At 35.9% G+C, this 21,851-nt stretch overlaps 1 pseudogene; it reads right to left on the bottom strand.

Annotated features, from left to right (window-relative positions):
• Positions 1–14,598: 14,598 nt before the first annotated feature.
• On the bottom strand, positions 14,599–16,846 carry LOC128596997 (pre-mRNA-splicing factor CWC22 homolog; annotated as a pseudogene).
• Between the last annotated feature and the right edge of the window lie 5,005 nt (positions 16,847–21,851).

Here is a 21,851-nt window from a genome sequence, read left to right as displayed (position 1 = left end):
TGCAGTTTGGCCGGGGCCGGGTTTGAACCTGTCACCCTCGGTATATGGGGCCGGCGCCTTACCGACTGAGCCACAGGCGCTGCCCCCACTTTTTTTATTTTTGATTAAATTCTCCAAAAACAGAATTCTGACTTTTGTGACATAGCCCCTCTGGATGTGTGAAAATTTTATAGATCAAGGGATACTCCTGAAGATACCTGAACCAAGCCATTATTATGGTAACTTACCCAAAATGCTGACTGCCAGATCTGCTTCCCAATTATGAAAATTTTTACTAATGTAACATGAGGTGGGTTGTAAGTAGAGGGAAGATGGGGAAAGACTTAATGGCTGTGGCATTTAGCTTTTATGGCAACTGATTGTGGAGTCACTGTCTTCATTTACTACTCTAGCGAGTGTGTATAGGCTGTAAAGAAGAAGCTAAACCATAAATAAGAAATATACCATTAAAAACATTAAGAAAAGCCAGAAGGCCTCCATGGTGGCTTTAAAAGAGCTCATTTCTGACCATCACAGGGCAGATACAGCTGAGGACAGAGTCAAGTCTGATCTCAATGGATATACTATTATCACAACAGTTGAATGCTCAATCTTGTCAAATCTTTCTTCATATTGTATGGCCATTGGCGAGAAAGGACTAGGAACCATACACATTTAAGCAGATAAGAATGAGGCAGAGAAAAATTCACTTGTTTTGTGTTGCTGCTTCTTTTTTACATGTTAGGCATCTTCATTAAGATATAATTGATATACTATAAGCCCCACATATTTAAATTATATGATTTGATAAATTTTGACAAGTGTAGACATACATGAAACTCTCCATAAGATGATAAAATTAATACTGCCACATCTGCAAAAGTTTGTAATCCCTTCCATTCAATTTCCTATCCTACCTTATCTTCATGCAAACAGTGAATTGATCTGATTTCTATTACTGTGGATTGGGTTTTCTTTCCAAAATTTTATATAAATTGACTCAATATGTCACTTTATTAGTCTGAAGTTTTACACTCAGCATAATTGTTTTGAGATTTATACAATTGTGTTGTATAAATGTTGTTGCATGTAACATTCACTTTTATTGCTGATTAGCATTCCATTGTGTAGCTATCACATAATTTGTTTATCCAATCACTTGCTACTGAGGATTTGAGTTGTTTCCAGTTTTTGCCCAGTACAAAGAAAGATGTTTTGAGTATTTGTGTACAAGTCAGTATATGGCTATATGCCTTTATTTCCTTTGGGCAACTAGAAGTGAAATAGCAGGGTTATATGGTAAGTAGATGTTTAACTTCTTCTTTTTTTTTTTTTTCTGCAGTTTTTGGCCAGGGCTGGGTTTGAACCCACCACCTCTGGCCTATGGGGCCAGCACCCTACTCCTTTAAGCCACAGGCGCTGCCCTAGATGTTTAATTTTTTAAGAGAATGCTGAACCATTTTTAACATTGGTTATATCATATTAAATTCCCACCACAGTTATATGAGAGTTCCACTTGCCTCATATCCTCACCCAAACTTGGAATGGTTAATCATTTTAATCTTTGCTATTCTAAGAGATGTATAGTCATAACTAATGAAAAGTTTAACCTGTTAAAATTTTCCTTCAAATGACACAGAATAGAATTAAAAGATAAACTATTAAAACAATAATTATATAGGTATTCCATGTGTTCAAGCATCCATAGGAAAAACTCGACAAGAAAAAAACATGGAAGATAATAAGTGATCTAAATAAAATTTATAGATATGAAAACAAAAATGTCTGTGATAAAATTATACCAAATAGAATTAACAAAAGATTAGGCATTTCAGAAGAAAAAATTAATAAACTTAAAAATATTGCTATAGAAACTATTCAATGTCAAGAGAGAAAATAACACTGAAAAAAAAATGAATAGAGTATTAGAGAGTGGTGGCACAACTTCAGGGATCCAAACACACCTTGTTTTGAAATCTGAAGTGGAGGCAGTGGGAAAAAATATTTGAAGAAACAATGGCTAAAATTTTCCATTCTTGATGAATACAAGAATGGAAAACCCACATATCCACAAACCTTGAAAAACCCTAGGCACACCAAAGAAGAAGAAAATTACCTGAAACAATAAAAATTTACATCAAAAGATAGCCAGAAAAGAGGCACATTATATGTAGAAAAACAGACAAGGATGACAGCAGACTTTCTATTAGAAACAATGCAAACTCGAAGATATCCTTAAAGCATTAAAAAAAAAAAGTCAATCTAGAATTCCTTTTGTGTTGAAATATCTTTCAAAAACAAAGGTTAAAATAAAGATTTTTTAAGACATACTAAAGCTAGAAGAACCAGGGAACCTATACTATAAGAAATTTTAAAGAAATGCCTTTAAAAGAACAATATTAGGTGTAGATCTACATCTGCACAAAAGAATGAAGAACAAAAAACAGGGTTATGTTATTGCAAATAGAGTCTTTCAGGTATTGCTTTAAAGCTTTGTTGAGCAGGACTAGGTCAGCTTTTATTCTAGAGCTCATTTTACTACCACTGAGGCAGGACTCAGAACTCTACCTAATGCCTCAATTATGAGATTGCTCCATTGATGGTAATAGGTACTACTCCATCCTTGTCAGAGCACCAGGCATTGTTCTTGCTAACCCTTTGGAGTGGGTCCTCTTTTAGCCTTGAGTAGTAGTTTCCTTGCCTGTATGTGCTGATCACTACTAAACTGATTTTAGTTAATTTAAGGAGGGCTTGGCAGATTTCCAGAGTTATTTGTCTATTTCCAGAGCTCTCTCATCTCTGGTATTCTGCTTTTTGTACTCTGGCCAACTTGTCTTCCTATACACTGGATTCTTTTCATCTCTGGGATACCACCACACTCTTTCTGGAGTCTTCTTTAACATACCAAGTAGTCTGTAAACATTCTCTAGGCAGTAAGTTGGGCAATCATGGGACTCATTTTATTTGTTTGTAGGCAATAATCCCAGTTGTTTCCTAATGCCTAATATCTTGACAAGCATTGTTTCACAAAGTTGTCCAGTTTTTTATTTATAGGGTTAATCTAATCCCTGTTATTCCATCTTGGTTAGAAGTTGAAACTCATAAATTTAAATTTCCTCTGAACTTCCTTTGCCAGTACAGATATCCTCCTCTGGAAGAAAGAATATTTTAACTGTTGACTCTCAAGCGATGCCCATTCTTGTTTGGACACACCCTTACACCTTTCACTGCCTTTAAACCTAAAATAATACATAGCCTAGACTGAGTGATAAGCAGGCCATTCTGGGTAAAAACCTTTACATGGATACAATTAGAAAGCAGCATGTGTGAAAGTGTAAAAGTAGATTCTAAGGGTGCTAAGCCAATAGGGACAGAATATAAGATTTGATTGAGCCACATTTATTGTCATTATATCTCATCTACCTGACATTCAGAATTAATTTGTTTCCTTGAGCTCCAGGAAGTGGGTTGATAGTTTGCTGGGTTAAGTAATCAAAACATGGACTTGATCAAGGCTTACAGTAACTGAGATCATTATCTTTGCTGGAGTAGTCTTCGCATACTGCAGAGAGGAAAATGTTCAAATGCTTTAGGAAATAGATACATGTGATGCGCCACTTTCTTAGTCACTTCACGTCTAGGTGGGCCTGGAGAATAGTAATGCATTAGGAAATTTATTTGTGAGAAGGCTGCTATATCTTTGAAGTGTTCTGTAATGATTATTGTATGAAGACTAGACATGGCAGAGAAGGGTGGTACTGTGTACATTGGGCTCACTTATCTCAGTGGGAATAATGGGTCTGAGATTGGTAAAGGCCAGTTGGACAATCAAGTCAAGGTAAAATTACCATAATAAGCTACAAGAACAAAACTGGAACTGATATGTTTTAACCCACTGAGGTTTAGTAGGTTTGTACTTGCTATAGTACCCAAAAGAATTCCACCATGAGACAGAATTCCACCACGATACCTTGAAACTGACAATACCTACTGGTTATTTTGGGCTCCTCATAAAGCTGAACAAATAGAGTCAGTGAGTGGAATGTTGACCCCACTTGGATGGTGGCTATGCTTAGAACTCAAAGAATTCAATTGGCTTACTCATATTACTCCTTTGGTCAATAAAAAACTCAGAAATCCAATAAAGAAAAGACAATCAAACACTAATATCCTGCAGAAATGAAGGAAGCACCCACTAACTGAGGTACTGGCAATAGACAAAGGGGACATAGAATGGTTAGTAAAAGTTAACAGCAATGATTATTGTCTTAGGCCTAATGACTAGGTATGGAGGCATGAACTCTAACACCTATTTTTGTTACTTGACTATTTCCTATATGCCCTTTTTTCCACACTTCCTTATATAAAGAATTACAGCAGGGACTAACATCCAAGTTTCAGCTGGGATTAATATTTGATGGGAATAACTTCTACTTGTTATGATAGTTGGTAGAACCTTTTATTTTTCTGTGCTGGAGCCATAGATTACATGAAGGACAAAAATGGATATTGTAGGATAAAGATATAGCTCTCTTTGCCTTATCAGATCCATTCTTCACTATTTTTGCCTTGTGTTCTGATCCAAGGAACTCAACTACATGAACGACATCAATAAATTTTGTGATGCCTGACGCCAAACGGGTTTTAGCAATTGGGCACCCTGGAAAGAGATTTTTAAAGATATAGAAAAGTAAGATTAGAGCTTCCTTCCCATAAGATATGGAAAGGGCTTCCTTCCCATAAGGAAATGGGTGTGTCCTTTGACACAGGTTACTGCTACTCTTAAAAGGCTTGACTCTCAGGTTCCCAGTAACCACACTTAACCCTTCTTTCTGTGGGAGTGGTAAGATCTTGTCTGCCGCTGAGCCCTATGCTATGGCATTATCCTCTGGGTTTTCTAAACCCAACTTTGTAAATACCTTTTGTAATAAACTCCTATCAATTATCCTATTTTGAGTTGTGGCACCTGTTTCCTGATGACATCTAACTGGTACATATTTTCCTCCTAAAATTAATCCTTGTTTTCTTGAGGAACTAATTACCAAAAAGAAAGAGAGAAAGAACCTCATGTGGAAACAGGACTCAATGTTATGGATGACTAAAACTGGCCTTACCTTTAATATCTGAAACTGAGAGGACATCTGTGGAGTTAGCCAAAGAAGTCATTAATGTAGTAGGAAGAGTCAGCAGAAATGGGTTAAAAATAGTCATTGGAAAAAGAGTTAACACCATTATTTTTTGTCTCTCTCAACAACTATCCTGGTTATACCAGGTACCTCAATCACTGCACAAAGTCATTTTCAAAGAACACAAGTTAATATAAATAAAAAGGAATTCCAAATATCCTTGCATGTCACAAAGAAAATTAATGAATATCCAATTCATAAAGCACAGCAACATTTTCCAAAGTCTTCTTTTGCTCCCCCAACAATTCCTGTTCCACTGCCAAGAAAGTCTCTCATACTCACAGCTGCTTTGCATCCTTTCTAAATGGCAAAGTTCCCCCACATTCTAACCAATTTTTTAGACTACTCACAACTTTCCCATCTTCTTATCCTCAGCCTTACAGTATATATAAAAAACTAAATGTTTCTGGATTTTTAAAGTTCTATTTTCTCTGTTTCATTAATGTTCCACATTCTCAGGGATGGGGGGAGAGAGACAAACAGAAGGAGGGAGGAAAAAAGGAGGGAGGTAGTGAGGGTTGGAGGGGAGAGAGATAGCTTGAGATCTCATTAAGCAAACTAAGATAAGCCCTTCCTATCCTCTTCTGTTCATTTTCTCTATTCTGCATTATCAGAAACAAAAATGTATTAGTGTGCATTCCCACCAGCAGTGTATAAGTGTTCCCTTTTCTCCACATCCATGCCAACATCACTTGTTTTGGGATTTTGTGATGTGGGCTAATCTTACTGGAGTTAGATGATATCTCAAAGTAGTTTTGATTTGCATTTCTCTGATGATTAAGGATGATGAGCATTTTTTTCATATGTCTGTAGGCTGTGCACCTGTCTTCTTCAGAGAAGTTTCTCTTCAAGTCCCTTGCCCCTCTGAGATGAGATCACTTGTTCTTTTCTTGCTAATACATTTGCATTCTCTGTGGATTCTGGTTATTAAACCTTTATCGGAGACATAACTGCAAATATCTTCTCCCATTCTGAGGGCTGTCTGCTTGCTTTACTTACTGTGTTCTTGGCTGTGCAGAAGCTTTTTAGTTTTAGCAGGTCCCAGTAGTGTGTTTTTGATGCTGCTTTAATTGCCCGGGAGGCCCTCCTCATAAAATATTCACCCAAGCCAATTTCTTCAAGAGTTTTCCCACACTTTCTTCTAGTATTTTTATAGTTTCATGTCTTAAGTTTAAATCTTTAATCCAGTGAGAATCTATCTTAGTTAATGATGAAAGGAGTGGGTCCAATTTCAGTCTTCTACAGGTTGTCAGCCAGTTCACCCAGCACCATTTGTTAAATAGGGAATCTTTTCTCTACTGAACATTTTTAATTGGCTTGTCAAAGATCAAATAACTGTAAGTGGCTGGGTTCATCTCTTGGTTCTCTATTCAGTTCCGCACATCTACCTCTCTGTTTTTGTGCCAGTACCATGCTGTTTTGATCACTATCGATTTATACTATATTCTGGTAGCATGATTCCTCCTGCTTTGTTTTTATTTCTGAGCAATGCAAACTAATAGATTCATTTTGGAAAGATGTTTGGAGAACACTTAAAGAACTAAAAATAGGCCTGCCATTCGATCCTATAATTTCTCTAGTAGCTATATATCCAGAGGACCAAAAATCACACTTTAACAAAGATATTTGCACCAGAATGTTTATTGCAGCCCAATTCATAATTGCTAAGTCATGGAAGAAGCCCAAAGGCCCATCAACCCAGGAATGGATCAGTAAATTGTGGTATATGTACACCATGGAATATTATGCAGCCTTAAAGAAAGATGGAGACTTTACCTCTTTCATGTTTACATGGATGGAGCTGGAACATATTCTTCTTAGCAAAGTATCTCAAGAATGGAAGAAAAAGTATCCAATGTACTCAGCCCTACTATGAAACTAATTTATAGCTTTCATATGAAAGCTATAACCCTATTATAGCCCAAGAATATGGGGAAAGGGAGGGAAGGTGAGGGGGGAGGATGGGCAGAGGGAAGGTAATTGGTGGGACCACATCTACGGCGTATCTAACAAGGATACATGTGAAACTTACTAAATGTAGAATATAACTGTCTTAACACAATAACTAAGAAAATGCCATGAAGACTATGTTAACCAGTTTGATGAAAATATTTCGAATTGTATATAAAACCAGCACATTTTACCCCATGACTGCATTAATGTACACAGCTATGATTTAATAAAAAAGAATATTAACATTAAAAAAACAAACAAACAGAAAACAACAACATCAAAAACTCTCCCCAACAAAACGGAGCAAAGAATAAGGCAGCCAAAAGCATAAACAAAACAAGAAAAAAATACCATGGAAGTGTTTGGCAAATTAAAACTCACCTAAAAAGTAAGGAAGACTAAAAGGAAAATATTCAGCTTTGAGAATTGTAATGGCAGCACCACCCTTTAACATATTTTGTTCCCCTCATATTTCACACTGAAACCAGTGCCTAAGCAAATAGTGTAAACCCCAAAATCCTAGCAATTTTTAAGCCCTATAAGAAAGATAGAAATAATTCAGGTCATTTTGGTTTCTCTGAAACTGCAGCTTTTGGACATAAAATATAAGAGAGAAGAATTCTTCTGTAGAAAGATTGAATATAAGATAGCTGTACAATTTCCTGTATCAGAATTAGTTCCCACTAGAATCCCATAATTTATGGAATTCCTAATACATTTGACTTTTATGCAATCAGGGTCTGCAGATGTGGCTGAAATGGCTTCTGAGCCCTTATACATTTGGTCTGTGCTTTGCATGGTAGATGCTGTTATAGTACCTTCGGCTCTTTTGTTCCCCTCCTACACTATTTTAGGCTATTAAAGATGACTTGTCACTATGCGTTACTTTGGATGCGTTGTCCAAATGTACTGTGCATAGTGTCTCATGTCTACAACAGCCATCAGGGGGTGATTCCCTTAGCTGAATTAAAAACCCTTCTAAAGCTGTTTATTTTATTCTATGGAAATACTAAATTACCAGTTGTGGTTCACCCAAAGTGGTTCCTCAGGAAAACTATTATTTTTCTTCACAGGTCTCTTTTTTATTAGCTACCACACTGGTCTATCAGTTGCCATTTTCTCCCAGCAGCCCTTGTTCTTCTGTGTTGTTAGAAGTTAAGCCTCAAGGGACTCAAAATTTCCAGGAGGCAGCAAAGCTTTCTTTTTGGCTTCTTATCATCTTCATAACCTCACACCTGGATTCTTAAATTAAAAAAGAAATTTCAATGCTCCTTGGGAAATATTGCAGCAAATTGTAAACTATAATTCAATATATCCTTTTCTCAGTAGAGACCATCTCTATAATCTGTACTGAAGTCTCCTAGGGTTTCTTTCCAGTACAGTTACAAAAAATAGGCCACACAAGAATCAGACCACAATGGAAAGAGCTTTGTGGTCAATGGTCTTCCACGAGGCTCTTTCCATTGTGGTCTAATTAAAACCACCTTGAAACTGGCCCAGCTCCTTTGCATCAGACATAGTCACTAAAGAGGTGTTTAGCACACTCTCCTGTACAAGGGAACACAATAGCACCCAGGCACTTGAAGTGTTCCTAAGGAGAAATCTGGTTTTTCCAACTCAAAAAGTAGCTACTAATCTGATTTGGTGGACCTTGATTTCCTTCCACCTCCTTAGAATGGATGTAGTTTTACCTTAATGTAGAAGCTGAGTGTTTCCCACGTAATGAACCTTTCCAAAACTTAGTGCTGAGCCATCTAGTTGCCATCACACAGTCCTACAGATCAAAAATTTGTACTCAGCCCTGCTGTTTTGCCACTGTAGGTTACTAATGTGTTTGCAGTCAGCTGTCAGCTTCTGGTTGGGCTGGAGGCTGGCTAGTTATTATGTTCATCATCTTGAATCTGTTCCCCAGGTTTCTCCCTCTCCAGAAGGCTAGTATGGCAAGTTCATATGGTGGCAGTTGTCACATTCTCTACCATCTCCTTGGTCAAAATGAGTCACATGAGTTGTTGTAGGATGGGCGCTATCAAATAGCAAGGTTGTACAGGGACTTACTGCAATCAGTTCACTGCTCTTTGCTCTTTCTGCTTCCTTTGATGGCATCTTGGACAATGAATTGCCCCTATATAACACTTATATTAAAGTCACAATATAAAACATCTAAATGACCGGACCATGTCTAATTCCCTATGATACACTGACCTGTTGCTCTTGAACTTATGCTGTGAAGAAGTAAATCAAAACTAACAACTTCTCATAAAATCCCAGATGTTTAAGATGAATCTTAGATCGCCATCACCAATATAACAAAACCAAAAATAAAGCATTAAGTCAGATAAGTATATTTCTGATGTCCATACTTGCCAGCAAAACAGAAAAAAACAAAAACCCAAGACACTAGGTTGATGGTACCTCCTCTGTCCTTTCCTTCTTTCCTTTCCCCAACTAAACTTCCTTTCACTCAACTGAAGTTACCTTCTATTTTGATCAAATCAAACCCAGAGGAATTTGGCACTATGTGAGAATGAGAAATCAGCTGCCACCTACACTCTCTAACTCAGGAGCTGCCCAGAAATAAACATGGGCTTTTCAAATGCATTGTTTCAGAGTTTGGAACTGCTTTCAATGGTAGTAATACAACACCCACCTCCACCACCTTATTCTATCCAAAATCCCAAAAGAGACAGCAGAAAAAGCCATTCTACCAGTGACCTCACTTAGCCCTAAATTTCTATTCATACACATAAAACAAGGTCTTTTTAGAATATTGCTGCAGTGTCTTGAATTCAACCTAATGGCTTCGCTTTGTATAATTTTATGTCTTCAGTTAGTCAGGCCCTTCCTACAGTGCAGATAAATTACTTTTTCATGGGAAATACTCACTTACTCTTCTGGGATCTCCATCCATGTCTCAATATTGTCTATTGGAGAATATTTTGTTCCATAAAAATATTTCAGAGAAAACTTTGTTGTCTTACATTTATTAAAGTAATTTTATTATAGAATAAGCAAATACAGCTTCTGATTGATGGCCTGAGACAATTAAAATTAATACAAATACTATTAATCTATAAACTGTTTCTCAATGTCAGCATATCTAAATAATCAGAATTATTACTCAACCAGCATGTGCCAGGTGCCTGTGCCATGTCGGGTTATAGATGGAGCTAGCCCTGGTCTTCCTGCATTAGCTTGCGGCCAACTGGGGAGATGGACCAAAGGCCAAAAATGCATGTTAAAGATGGTTAAAATCCTAAGTGCTATGTAGAAGGAACATTAGTATCTGAAGTGGAGAATAACAATGGAATAGTCAGGGCGGCACCTGTGGCTCAAAGGGGTAGAGCGCCGGTCCCATATGCCGAAGGTGGTGGGTTCAAACCCAGCCACGGCCAAAAAAAAAACAACGGAATAGTCTTTTAAATAGTATGAGAAAAGAGCTCTCTAAGGGGTTAAAATTAAGCTGAGGTCGGAAGAATCAGCAGAAACCAGCAATGTGAAGAGAGAAGGAAGAACCTTCCTGCCCACAGAAACAGCACATGCAAAGAGGAAAGAAAGGCCTTTCATAGCCAAGGAGCTAGAAAATGCTACTGGGTTTTGAGCATCATGAGGAAGGAGAAATGAATGTGACATGAGGTTGGAGAGTAGGAAGGGGGTAAGCTACAGCTACTAGGCTTTAGTCTATAGCCTAGAATAAATGTCTTTAACCCATTGAAAAGTTTCCTTTTAATCATTAGTTGCTGAAAGTTTTTTGTCACTAAGGGGTGTTTATTTAATTATATCAGAATTTGGGGACTCTGGGGCATCTATCAAAATGGTCATATGATTTTTTTTTTTTCTGTCGATATGGTCAATTACATCAATTGATTTTTTAATGTCAAGCCAGCTTTGCCTTTTAGGAATAAAATATGCTTGATTATGATAATTTACCTTTTTAATAAACTGTTAGTTTTTATTTGATTATATATATATATATATATATATTTTAATTTGAGACAAAGTCTCACTTTACCGCCCTCGGTAGAGTGCCATGATGTCACAGGACTCATAGCAACCTCCAGCGCTTGGGCTTCCAAGATTCTCCTGCCTCAGCCCCCTGAGCAGCTGGGACTGCAGGCGCCCGCCACAATGCCCGGCTATTTTTTTGTTGCAGTTCAGCTGGGGCTGGGTTTGAACCTGCCACCCTCGGTATATGGGGCCAGTGCCCTACTCACTGAGCCACAGGCGCCACCTGATAATATATTTTAAACATTCATGTATTTGTGTTAAAAATGTATACATACACATGCACACAGCTATTGGTACTAAGATTTTGCTGGTCTCATAACCAAAGAAAATTCTTCTTTCTTTGTTTTATGGAAAAGTTTGGGTAAGGTTGGTATTATTTCTTTCTTAATGCTTTACAGAATTTACCACTGAAATCATCCAGCCTCAAAATTTTTTCATGGAAGTTTTTACAACAGGTATTTCTCTAGTAGGTTTAGGGAAATTCAGATTTTCTCTTTTTTTTTTTTTTTTTTGCAGTTTTTGGCCGGGGCTGGGTTTGAACTTGCCACCTCCGGCATATGGGGCCAGCACCCTACTCCTTTGAGCCACAGGCACTGCCACAGATTTTCTTGTTCTTGTGTCACTTTTGTTAAATTGTATTTTTTAAAGAAATGCCACTATTTAATCTAAGTTGTCAATTTGCTGGCATAAATTGTCTTGTTTTGTTTCCTCATTGTCCTTTTTTTTATTTCAAGTTAATATGAGGGTACGAATTTTTAGATTACATTGTTTTCCCTTCCAGGGTAAAGTTCCAGTTCTAAAAGAGCCCCTCACCCAGGAGACGTGTTATACATCCCCATGATGTGAGGATCACAATAGGTGAGATCCCGCCTCATGCCCTCCCTCCTTCTGCCGATCCCTTCCCTTCCCTCCTCCCCCTACCGCCATACTAGACTGTATTTGTGTTTTATTGTTCATATGAGCATGTAACATGTAATTGTTTACATATGTTTCATATTAGTATGGAGTATCTTGGATAATTGTTTTTTCATTCTTGCAATACTTTACTAAGAAGGTGTTTCAGCTCCATCCAGGTAAATGTAAAAGTTGTAAAGTCTCCGTCTTTTTATGGCTGAATAGTATTCCATGCTATATACCACAGCTTATTGATCCATTTATGGGTTGATGGGCATTTGGGTTAATTCTACAACTTGACAATTATGAATTAGCCACCATAAACATTCTAGAGTAAATGTCTTTCTGGTAAAATGATTTTTATTCTTCTGGGTGGATACCTAGTAATGGGATTGCAGGACCTAATGGAGGTCTACTTTAGTTCTTTGAGGATTCTCCATACTTCTCTCCAAAGAGGGAGGGGCATTGAAAGGATCACACCTGTGGTGCATCTTACAAGGGTATATGTGAGGCTTGGTAAATGTGGAATGTAAATGTCTTAGCAAAGTAACTAAGAAAATGCCAGGAGGGCTATGTCAACTAATGTGATGAAAATGTGTCAAATGGTCTATGAACCAAGTGTATGATGCCCCATGATCATATTGATGTACACAGCTATGATTTAATAAAAAAAAAAAGAAAGAAAGAAAAAAAAAGGCTGTATTAGTTTGCGATCCCACCAGCAGTGCAGAAGTGTTTCCATCGCTCCACATCCATGCCAGCATCTGCAGTTTGGGGACTTTGTGATGTGGGCTAATCTCACTAGAATTAGGTAATATCTCAGAGTGGTTTTGATTTGCATTTCTCTGACGATTAAAAACAATGAGGATTTTTTTTTTTTTTTTTGCCATTCGTCTGTCATCTTTGAAAAAATTTCTGTTTAAGTCCCTTGCCCACATATAGAGGGGATTATTTGCTCTTTTCTTATTGTTTAATTTTAGCTCTCTGTAGATTCTAGTTATCAGGCCTTTGTCAGATTCATAACATGCAAAAATCTTCTCCCATTCCAAAAGATGTTTGCTTTCTTTGTGGTACCCTTAGCTGTGCAAAAGCTTTTTTAGCTTGATCAAAACCAGGAAAGGACCCAACAGAAAAAGAAAACTATAGACCAATATCATTAATAAATATCAATACAAAAATATTCAACAAGATATTAGCAAGCAGAATATAACACATTAAAAAACTTAGACACCATGATCAAGCAGGTTTTATTCCACAGACTCAAGGTTGGTTCAATGTATGTAAATACATAAACATAATTCACCACATAAATAGAATAAAAAACAAAGACTGTACGATTCTCATTATACTTCTAATGTTTATAGGATCTACAGAGATAAACGCCCTTTTGCTGGTGATTATAGCGATTTTTTCTCTATGTATATTTTCCATAATCAGTCTCTAGCAATTTAGATCTTTTGTTGTTTTCATTGAGTTTTCACTATTTGTATGTTTTATATTTGATTAATTTATTCCCTTATTATTTCTTTTCTTTTTACATTTGTGTATACTTTTATCTTTTCTCTATCATTTTGAAGTTGAATCTTAGCTTATAAAATTGAAAATTTTCTTTTTTCTAATATAAACATTATTGCTATAAATTTCCTCTATTCCTTGCTTTAACTGATTTCACACATTTTGTTAGAGTGTATTTTTATTGCTATTTTATTTGTAATATTTTATTTAATTTATGATTTCTTTTCTTTTTCTTTTTTTTTTTGTTTCAATGAGTATTTGATCATTTTATTCACAAAATACAAGCAAGACTTACATCCTTTTCTGGTAAAACTGTTCTCTTCAAATAATTTTATGGGGAGGGCCTTGAGATGTATCAGTTATAAAACATGTTATAAAGAAAACATTTTAAAATTTACAAATACAAATCAGTACTTTATATAAGAATTCTCTACAAAGTTTACCAATCAATGTAAAAAATAATCTGTTTCAACTTAATATAAGGCATGCCCAGTTTATGTCATTTTGTAGAATTATTTTTGCTTTGTGGGAGACTTTTTCTCTTTGCCAATCCTGATTTTTCCTTGCTTCTCTGGAATGTTCAGCGTATCTGCTAGATTTTTCCCAATTCCTCTCTGCACCATTCTGATATCTATCTTCATCACTTCTAGAGCCTGAATGCTTTCTGTCTGTTTCCCTTGACTTTGATCTATCTCTTCTTCTCACATTTTCACTGTCCTTATTTCTATGTCTGTGCTTCTCATTTTCAGAAAAAGAATTTCTTCTCTCTCCTCTTTTCTTTTTGTGATCACCACGCTTATTCTCCAAATCTCTGGGCATTTCTTGATCTCTGTCATTCACAACACTACTGTAATTATTACGTTCAGGGGGAACACTTCTGTTGAACATGTGCTTTGTTATGGGATCTCTCCCATTTGAATCTTTTGAATTTCGATCTCTGTGTTTTTCTGACCATCTGTCTCTGTCAGTCCTTATTTCCTGGTGCCTGTGTTCTAGTCTTCTTTCTTCATGTTTTCTATCATTTGTTTGTTGGCTCCTGATCGATTTGTCTACTTCCTTACTTCTGGTCTTCCTTTGTCTCTTCTTCCTTATGTCTTTAGCTGAGGCAGAGCTGTGACTGCTGGTAGATGAAGAATCACTCTCTTCACTGGAAGACTCTGAGCTGCTATTGCTGCTGTCAGAATCAGAGTCGGAGGAGTCAGACTCTGAAGAGGAGGATGCTGAAGAGGAAGAAAATGGGGAGGGTTTATTTTTCTCAACATCTGGTTTCTGTGCCACGATGACCTTTGGCGTATTTTTGAGATGCTCGCGCAATTCATCCGTTAAACCCCCAAGACCTATCGAAGTAAAGAAGTTAATTGCAAATCAAGTGTTTCTTGGATTATCTCAGGGTAATAATCCTTCAAAGAATGGCTGCAGAGTTTCATCCTTTAATCTTGCATTCAGTTTAGGGAGACCCATGTATTCACATAGTTCCTGAAAAAATATTTTGACGAAAATTCTACTGGATGATGTGGTGGTTTCTTCGCTCCGTTTTATACATTCAAGAACACTGGAAGTGAATCAGTGTAGAAAAGGTAAGCAAACATCTTAGCAACATTTCTCAATTTGTTTGTTTCCAAGCAATGGATGGTATCATATTGTTCTTTGAATATACTTTCAAAGGATTCCATGTACTCTTTTTTTTTAGCATACAAAATCTCCCAGCTAATAAGCCAAAAAAATTCTCATATGTCCTTTGTTGAGCACAGCAATCAAGTAGCATGTTGCAGAGTTCTTTTGTTTGACTTTCAGGGAATTCCATTTTCAGCAATTTGTGAGCACATTCTTCAAAATCTAAACTTGACCGAATAGCAAGATAAATTGTATGACGAAATGAGACCAGATTAATTTCTGTTTTGTCATGAATAGTCACTTTTTGTCCTTCTTCATCTTCTTCTCCTTCTTCCTCCTCTTCTTCCTCACTACTTCCAGCATCTTGGTCTGTGTTTGAATCACCGTCTCCTTCATCAAGAATTTCCTTCTTAATAGTTTTGTACTTCTCTTCGTTCTCCATAAAGTAGGATCCATCTTGAAAACATTAAGTACCTCTTCTGGATTGTAGTCATCCTCCAAAGGGAGCATATAGGTGAACTGATCATCTTCCTCCACTAAGTCAAGTCCTTCTAGGATAATGGGGTGGTCCTTGAATCCATCCTTCCATACAGCAAACATTACCTCAATCGTATATTGAACTCTTTTATCAATTTCAGACTCATGCAGAATGTTTCGAAGGCGTTCAAATAAAGCATTGATTCCTCTTGGTGACACTTGTGTTAATTCGAGGCCACATTCCTTGAGAAAACCAACACTATCATCTGTTGGTCTTTCCAGGAGCAAAGTGAGCATCTCTAAGCATAACACCTCATGTGCCACATTTTGGTTAATAAGATGTGCCACAAATTTTGAAGCAGTCAGGCAAAGTTGCATATCATTTCTTCGATATCCTTTTCAAAAATTCTGAGGATTAATTCCCCAATTTGTGGAAATTTTGAGTTGATAATTGCCACTAATGCTGCATAAACATGGGTGAATATTGGAGATGCACTGTGTGCTTGTAAAATAGATCTGGACAGCAGGCTTCTTCCTCTAACTATATTTTCTTGAAGAAGCTCTTAAATAATAATACTTATATTGGAAATGTTGACTTTGTTGATAAGACCATTGATTGACTTCTTTAGGGCCTCCCAGCTCATCCTCTGTTATGCTAAGCTGCTTTTATCTGTATTCTGTTCTTGCATCATCCTGAGCTTTGCAGGGGGAATGTATATTCCACCAGTACAAGTAAGGAGAGGATCCAGCTCATCTTTTTTCTTCTTTGCAGTAGGTTCATCCTGAGCAGAGGAACTCTGGGTTACTGATGATTCTGGGCTTCTTCTCCCAGGAGATGGAGATTTCCGCAACCTTTTCCCATCTGCATTTCTTTCTCTTTCTCTGCATTTTTCTCGGTCTCTATTACATGACTCTATGCTACCATCATAAGAATGACCTCTTCTCGAATGCTCCTGGTCTGACCTGCTGTAATCAAAGTAATCTCTATCCCGTGGGGATCCTTCTTGTTCTACATATCTGTCTTCTAGAGAGGAGGTCCTCTGATATGAATTATGGTTTTCTCTTCTGTCATGACCAGAAGAATGTTTTATCTGTGCCACACTACTTTTCATTTTCTGTTGCGGGTGATAAATAAATCAAAGATTCCTCAAATTGGTACAAGTACTCAATGGTCTGAATTACTGGACAGTTTACTTCTTCTGCCTGCAAATATCACCTGAAGCTCCACCACGCCGCCATTACACTGGATGTGCCATGATTTCTTTTCTAAACCATTTGTTTTTTAGAAGGCTGGTGTTTAGTGTTTAATTTCTAAACATTTGGTGATATATATGTGTGTGTATTTTATATATACATATATACACACATATGTATATTTGTGTATATGTTATATGTATACATATATGCACACACACACATATATATACACAAAAAAATATATACAGAGAGAGAAAGAATGAAACCACTTCTCATTAACAATATAACAAATAACATTGAGAAAAATGTTATTCAAGAAGGTATTGTATATCATTTTGCTTAAAGTCATAGTTTCTAAGAACTTATCAACATATGAAGTGGTGACTCACTGTATTCTAGTTACAAAATGAAGTGATCTATAAATATCAGTAAGATAAAAGTGATTAATAGCATTGTTCAAATCATCTGTATCTTTACTAAATGTTGGTCTAGTAGTTTAATTCCTTACAAGTCAATAACATTAAACTCTCCAACTATAATTATACAACTGTCTGATTCTCCATTTAATTTTGCCACTTTTTACTTCACGTGCTTTGAAACTCTCATATTTGGTGCATACATGTTCATGATGGTTATGTCTTCCTGACAAACTGCCATCATTATTATTATGAAATGCCCCAATTATTCTCTGATATTAATCTTTTTCTTGAAATCTATTTTGTGCTAATACTAACATAGCCAGTTAAGCCTCCTTACACTTCATAGACGTATGGCGTATTGTTTTTCTGACCATTTATTCTCATTTTAAGTATGTCTTTACTTTTAAAGTGACTTTCTTGTAGATATCCTAATGAGATGTTTTAGTTTTAACTATACTGTCTCTTCCATTTGAGTATTTAGTACATTAATACTTGATATAATAACTGATACATTTGGAATTAGACCTATCATTTTATTATTTTTTGTGTGTTTGTTTTTTGTTTCTCTGTTCCTGCCTTCTTGTGGCATATTTGAATATGTTATTCCATTTTTAACTTATTCATTGGTATTTAGTAATATATATTTTTAATGAATGAGGCTGGAATCTATAATTGCCTTAATAATATGAAACAAAACTAAAATATTTACTTTCTCCTTATTCTCTATAATATGAGACAAGATTTGAAGGAAAGCAACCTTGGCTTTTAAGCTTAATAAGTGTAGACTAACAGGGCACTAAACACTTTAATATTATCTATTCTTTCTCACTGTCAGAATTTTTTATATTATGCTTTTGTTTAATGATGTTTGTGCTACTTGACTAATAGTTTCACTCTCTATGAAGTCCAAGCATATACCTTCACTGCAGGTTAAGCCATTAGCAGTAAAACAGTTATACTGTAAAGGAAAATACTGTATAGATAAGCACAAAAGTCTCTACTCATTAACATAAACAGGAGGATAAGCAATGAAAAAGTAAATGAGTTTAGGTTATTATTCTCAGGAAGAGCATTTTCATTCATTTCAAGGAAATAATTTGTAAAAGCTGTTTAACCACTTTAAGATAAAACAGAAGCATATTAGAAGCACTAGAGACTTTTTCAAATAATTCAGTGCCAAAAAGCAGACATGTCTATGCTAGAGGAATGATAGAGTTAAGATGAATTTGTTTGGACCCAATTAATCTTTTGGTTATTTCCTTGCCAGAGAATGAGCTCAACTCTCTGTCAAGGATTTAGTTGTAAGTAGGTCTTCAAATTAACTCTTTTAAAGACTCCAAAATGCTTACTGTCATCAAAAAAAAATGGTGTTTTCATATATTCCATTAGTCTTGTTTTTTATTACTCAGCAATAAGAAGGAATAAATGACTTATACATGTAACAACATGATGGACATCAGAAGAAGCATGATGCTCACTGCAAGAATACAATCACAAAAGATTCCATATCACATGCTTTTACTTATGAAAATTTCAGAAAAGGAAAAATTGTAGTGGTAGATAGTAGAATACTAGTTATGAGGGGTTTGGGTGGAATGGAGAAGATTGGTTGAAATCAAGCAATGAGGAAATATTTTTCACAATTGTGATGGTGATTACACAACTATATACACTTGTGAAAAATTACAAAATTGTACCCTTGTAAGTGGAAAATTTTATTATATGTAAATTAAACTCCCAAGAAATTGACAAAAAAAAATGTTAACAATGAACAAAACATTGAACTTCAAGTTGTTACCAAGTTGTTGACTGGTAATAAAATTCTCATCAAAATTATTGACAAAGTAATTTAAAGATCCATTTAAATCCATTGTCAAATGTTAATCAATGGATCCATTGATCCATTGTCAAAGGCTTAGCTGTGAGTCCAATATACTTTGTATGCATATGTGAAATTCCTACACTGCTAGAATCTCAAAGTTTGCTACGCATTTTATTCACCAAATAAAAATTAAAATGAGAACTTTGACTTTTGAGAAGTTGAGATTTTATCTCCATGTTAAACTGATCTCTTTCAACATTTTGACTAAATTGCTTATTACATTTTGTGTTCATATACTCAATAAATCAAATTTTGCTTGAATTTCAAGTGACTTTAAATTCATCAACACACTATTAGCTATAAATATAGTATATGTACCATTTAACTGTAGCTCTTCATTCTTTGCGTGAATGAAGATAAAAGGCTGAAATTGCCAAATCTTGAGAGCTCCTATACTACCCCAGTAAAATTCGCCCTTACTCTCATTATTTTTATTTTATTTATTTATTTATTTTTATTAAATCATAATTTTGTACATTGATGCATTTATGGGGTTCAGGGTACTGCTTTGATATACAATGTGAAATGTTTACATTGAACTAAGTAACACATTCATCACAGTTATATTCATTTCTTAATAGTTGTGAAATATACCATTGCATCATGCACATCAGGTGAGGTCCCCCCAAATGCCCTCCCTCCCCCCATATTCCCCCTTCCCTTCCCTCTCTCTCCTCTTCCCTTCTACTTTCTGGGCTATAGTTATGTTTTGTCATTCATATGAGTGTGTAGGTGGTTATGTATTGATTTCACAGTAGTATTGAGTACATTGGATACTTTTTTTTCCATTCTTGAGATACTTTACTAAGAAGAATATATTCCAGCTCCATTCAGGTAAACATAAAAGATGTGAAGTCTCCATCTTTTTTATGGCTGCATAGTATTCCATAGTGTACATATACTACAATTTGTTAATCCATTCATGGGTTAATGGGCACTTGGGCTTTTTCCATGTCTTGGCTATTATGAATTGGGCTGCAATAAACATTCTGGTGAAAATGTCAGAAGAGAGTGCAGGGAAAACATTTGAAGAAATTGGCCTGGGAGAATATTTTATGAGGAGCCCCCCCACCCTCCCCAGGCGATAGAAGCAACACAAAAATCCATTACTGGGATCTGATCAAACTAAAAAGCTTTTGCACAGCGAAGAGCACAGTAAGTAAAGCAAACAGAAAACCTTCAGAATGGGAGAAAAAGTTTGCAGGTTATGCTTCTGACAAAGGTCTGATAACTAGAATCTACAGAGAACTCAAAATACTCAATAAGAGAATAAATAACCCCATTTCTATGTGGGTAAGAGATTTGAACAGAAAATTCTCTGATGAAGACAGACACATGGCCTATAAACACATGAAAAAATTCTCATCTCCTAATCATCAGAGAAATGCAAATCAAAACCACCTTGAGATATCATCTAACTCCAGTAAGATTAGCTCACATCACAAAATCCCCAAACTACAGATGTTGGCATGGATGTGGAAAGAAGGGAACGCTTCTACACTGCTGGTGGGAATGCAAGCTAATAGGACCTTTTTGGAAAGAAGTTAGAGAACACTCAAGGAACTAAAAGTAGACCTACCATTCAATCCTGCAATTCCTCTACTAGGTATATACCCAGACGATCAAAAATCATTTTACTACTATCATTATTTTTAATATTTCAACTGTTTTTAAGTGTTGTCTCTGTGTCAGACTATAGACAGGCATACTTCTATTTAAGCTCTCCAAGAAGATTCCAACCTTCACTTACTTTTTTTCTGTTCTCTGAATATCTACAGTAAATGTGATATTTCACTACATATGGTATCACTTGATTATTTATATAATGTCTTTGTATTCATAATTATTAGACAAATAGAGAAATAGAACTTGGGAAGATGGAAAAAAGGTAACATTTATAGAAGAGCACTATTAAATGTTTTTGCAATAAAAGCTTGCAAGAGAGAAAAAGACAGAGTTAAGGTATTCTAGTTCAGGGTTTTGGAGCTATATGTATTTCTTCTTATTAGAGAGGCTCCAGTTGAAGAGGAGAGAAAAGTGAAGTCCAGACCAGGACTTTGCTGGAGTATGGAGGTAATCATGGGCAGAATTAATGATTCTAAGATTCCCCCCTTGTCTATGCTCAATCTTATAATTTAATAATATTAATAATTTAAAAGCTGACTAGAACTTCTTCTTTATTAGGCAGATACGCATCCCTGTATCTTCAGTGTTGTAAGACTGAGATTTTGGAGTCAACATTCTACTTTCATTAATTTTTTCCTATGTACTATTCTTATATTTAGATCGACAGTTTCTTGAAATCAAAATTCCTCCAGGACTGTTTGCAATGACACAATTCTCTGACTATTTTGGATACCAACCAATTCTCAATGATTGTTTTTCTTTATTTAGACAGACTTTATAGAGCAAGGATTCCTTGCTCCTGTGTATGGATTCCATTTGGGATAAGCCACAGATGCCACTAACCAAGCTTGTAAAATTAATTTCTAGAAATTTCAAAAAGTTGATGCTTTCTCTTTCACCTAGGAATTTTACTTCTAGAAAATATTTAGCTGCATATGAAACATAGAAAAAGAGGAGGAGAAAGGAAGATGGGCAGAAAAAAAAGAAGATGGAGGTAAAGGGTAACAATGTGGATAGAGATACCGTTTTATGATTTAGATGCCTTGATTTTTTCCCCCATCTCTATGGTACAATGTTTGGTTTCAACTAACTCATTCAGTATAT

The sequence above is a fragment of the Nycticebus coucang genome, chromosome 10, assembly GCF_027406575.1.
Source record: "Nycticebus coucang isolate mNycCou1 chromosome 10, mNycCou1.pri, whole genome shotgun sequence".
Taxonomy (NCBI): Eukaryota; Metazoa; Chordata; class Mammalia; order Primates; family Lorisidae; genus Nycticebus; species Nycticebus coucang.
Note: the sequence above shows the minus strand (reverse complement) of the source record. Positions and strands in the feature narration are given on the sequence as shown.